The sequence below is a fragment of the Octopus bimaculoides genome, chromosome 16 (assembly GCF_001194135.2).
Source record: "Octopus bimaculoides isolate UCB-OBI-ISO-001 chromosome 16, ASM119413v2, whole genome shotgun sequence".
NCBI classification, from domain to species: Eukaryota; Metazoa; Mollusca; class Cephalopoda; order Octopoda; family Octopodidae; genus Octopus; species Octopus bimaculoides.
In genome coordinates this window covers 53950085-53953787 of record NC_068996.1, presented here as the reverse complement: position 1 = coordinate 53953787, position 3703 = coordinate 53950085, and the positions used below count along the sequence as shown (strand labels likewise).

The following is a 3703-nucleotide window of genomic DNA, read 5'->3' as shown; positions in this document are numbered from 1 at the left end:
ATAATAAAATAAATAATACATAAATATATGTATGTTTTATCTATTCTATTATATGTTCGAACCCCACGCATCCTTTTCCAAGTAAGTTTTCTCTCTCTCTCTCTCTCTCTCTCTCTCTCTCTCTCTATATATATATATATATATATATATATATATATACGTGTGTGTGTGTGTATACATATGTACATAGAGAGATATTAGCAGACAAACAGGCAGAAAGGCAGATAAACAACATAAATAGACTTAATGCATATATTTACATGGACTACAAAATATTGTCATTCTTCTTTCGATGAGAGTGGCCTTGCTTTGCCTAAGATATCCATAGAACCTTTTGTTATGACATATACCTGCGACATTATGCGCATCTATTATGGATGGATGCGGTACGGCATACGCCATGATACTCCTGAAACAGCTGTCAAAATGAAATTATTATAACTCCTTTCGTTTATTTTAGTCTGTCCTCTGTATTTGTATTCTATTGTATTCTATACGTAAATATACGGTCGGCATAATCAAAATCTTTTGGCATAATCAAAATCTTTTGGCAAAATCAAAATAGCCGCAATCAGTTCTAAAGATTTCATTACAATTTTCGGAAAAGTAGAATTCGAAAGTTCGGTCTTTTTGTGAGTCTCTATTATTATTTTGCACATATTCCTCTCCCAAAACTTTTGAAATAGATGATTTTAAGTGATACGGGTATTTAGTTTCATATCTGAACTCTACTACCATTTTTATGAGTTATTGTTATCGCCTCTTTTAGATTATCAGATTATCGGAAATCGCTCAGAGCTTAAATTAGTCTGGTAGAGTATTTTCAAAGAATCGGTTCTGGCAGAGAATTTTTGTGAGGAACAAGCAAGTTTTCATTTGATAGAATCAGAAAATTCATTAAAAAAAAGTTGCATTTATTAACACAAATATAAAATATCCATATCCTGATTAATGGTTTCTTTGAAATGTCGAAAATCAATAAACCTAAACAAAATACGCCAGTTTATACCGTAGACATCAAATGGTTCATTTAGTGTGTGACACACTGTAATCCAAACCTTTCAATTTTTCTGATGATACTGACGATGGAAGAATTAAGTTAAAGAAGGTGTTCTAAAAGAATATAGCTGTTCTTTATTTTGTTCACGTTCTCAAATAAAGAAACAGATTCTCTTAGCTCAAAAGCAAACAAGTGACAAATAACAGGAACACAAGCAGGTAGAATCGTTAACGCGTCGAACAAAAAAGTTAGCGGCATTTCTTCCGGCTCTGGACGATCTAAGTTCAAATCTCATCGATGTCAACTTTGTCTTTCATCCTTCCGAGATCGATAAAATAAAGTAGCAGGCAAGCACAGGGATCGACGTAATCAACAAACCTCATCTCCTCCTTCTCCTCCTCCACCTCCTCCTCCTCCTCCTCCTCCTCCTCCTACTACTACTACTACTACTACTACTACTACTATGCCAACATGCTGAGGCAGTTGCGAAAGGCTATCAAGACAAAACGTCCAGGAAAACTAACAAAAGGAGTCGTGTTTCATCAGGGCAATGCTTCAGCACAGAAATCTATGGTTTTAATGGCTGCTGTGCATGAGTGTGGCTTTCAACTGGTTGATCGACCTCTCTATTCTCCTGATTTGTCCCCATCTGACTATCATCTGTTGCCCAACATGAAAAAACCGTTGGGAACCAGTATCGCAGTGGTGATGATGTTATATATGCTGTTGCTGACTTTTTTTAGCAACAGGACAAATGCTTCTTCACCTGCGGGATCCAAACATTGCAACACCGATGGAAGAAGTGTGTCAACTGCAAGGGATACTGTTTTGAAAAGTAAACCTCATGTAGTCACATTCCATGTACGTATTTTAGTCAACCTTCAAACTTTTCAGCTGACCTTCGTAAGTTTCTTACTGATGAGTTTCTAATTTGTTGAGTTCACTTTCATTGTAGTCATCTTATCTGTGGAAGGAAAATGCTCACCATCTCAGTTTTCTCAAAATTTCATAGTAATTCTCTGATTAATTTTCAGAACGTTTTGTCAGGGAAAATCCATTCTTATCTTAATGGTCTTGACCATTAATACAATGAGACAAAGATTTCAATGGAATTTCTAATAACCGATAATTGAATGGGATACCGTATTTTGTATTTTCTTGTTGCTTCTAGGAAAAAGAGTTCTTTCTAATTTTGGAAAAAAAATTTTTTTTCTAATTTTACTACTTGTAGCCCAAATACACATATATGTTAAAAAAAATAACACTTAAGAAAGAAGTATAACAAACTCGCACAAAATTACATACATGCACATGTCAAAAATAAGCCCTCATCTAATGTAGATTTTTGTCTCTTTCACGACCATGGCAACAACAATAAGTCGTTTAGCTTTATGTTTCTGACTAACCTTGGTTATACAAAGAGATAGAAAATGAGGAAAAATGAACAGAGTAATTTAAATGCCAAACATTTATAACTATGTACTGAATGCCAGTATCCTTAGATTCAATCTAAAGTAAAAATCCATTCTTTTGAACTCTTATAATGATGCATAGAAACATCAAGTATGATCCATATAAAAGTTAACCTTGAAGATTAAGTAATTGCTTCGGCAAACAATACATATGTCAATTCTCAAGGATGTGAAGAGAGAGTTAAATCTAAAATCTATTGTGATTCCACTGTTTTGCGTTCGGATCTCTCCTGATTCATAACATAACTCCAGAAAATATTCACCGCATCCACCAATAATTACTGATACTCTACAGATCTGGGTGAGGCCTACAAGGAACTGTTGCTCTTACGTTGCTACTGCACACGTAGAAACCCAAGAGCGCATCGAAAGAAAGGTCGCTCGACTGATTGGCATAACATTACTCGCAGACACGCTCTACTCCCTTTGGCTCGCATGCGTTCTATTCCCCCCTCTCTGTCTTTTCTACATCAGCTATAATAAAGTCTGCCTCTCCAGGCCGCGTACTCATCTAGTCCATTCTTCTCGGAACATCGGACCTTTGTAATTTCTTTGCTCACATCCTCTTTTTTTTTCGCAACAACTTAGGTGGATCATTAACGGCATCAGTTTCGAATCCCATGCATAGTCTTTAAAGGATTCGAAGGGCCTGCAAAGGTCATGCGCACTCAAATTTCTCATTGCTATAGCTAAATGAAAAAATAAAAGCTACTTTGTTATGATAAACATAGCATATCTAAAATGTTATATAAATAAAATAAAAGGCAGAAAATAGATATAGGTCACTAATTTGTGATAGATGGACTGTCAGATGCTCAATAGAGTAATCAGTGATACCGGCCCCTGGAAAGCAAAAGCCGCTTGGCTTAAATCCCTTCGGAGAGTCTTTTTTTATGTGTCATTTCTGAGTTTATAATGCCTTACTCGCATTTTACATACTTAGAGAAACATCAAGTTATGGACAGTTTTCCTTTTCTAGTTTGTTTTACTATGTATATATACAGGCATGCATCCATACATAAGCAAACACACACACACACACACACACACACACACACACACACACACACCGCTGAAATCTACAAGTTTTTTTCATTCTTTCTCTGTTTATTTTCTCTTATTCTCTTAGGCTCGAAACGTAAAAGACTTTTTCATTTTCCTGAGCGTCAAACTAATACACCTGCTTGTTATTCATACACTTGTCTTCGTTTTTTGTTTTCCTATAAATTTC

General features: G+C 35.5%; 1 long non-coding RNA gene across 1 annotated transcript in view; it reads left to right on the top strand.

Annotated features, from left to right (window-relative positions):
* The window catches only part of LOC128249637 (uncharacterized), a 115897-nt gene that overhangs the window by 103184 nt on the left and 9010 nt on the right, over positions 1–3703 (top strand). The window lies entirely within an intron of this gene.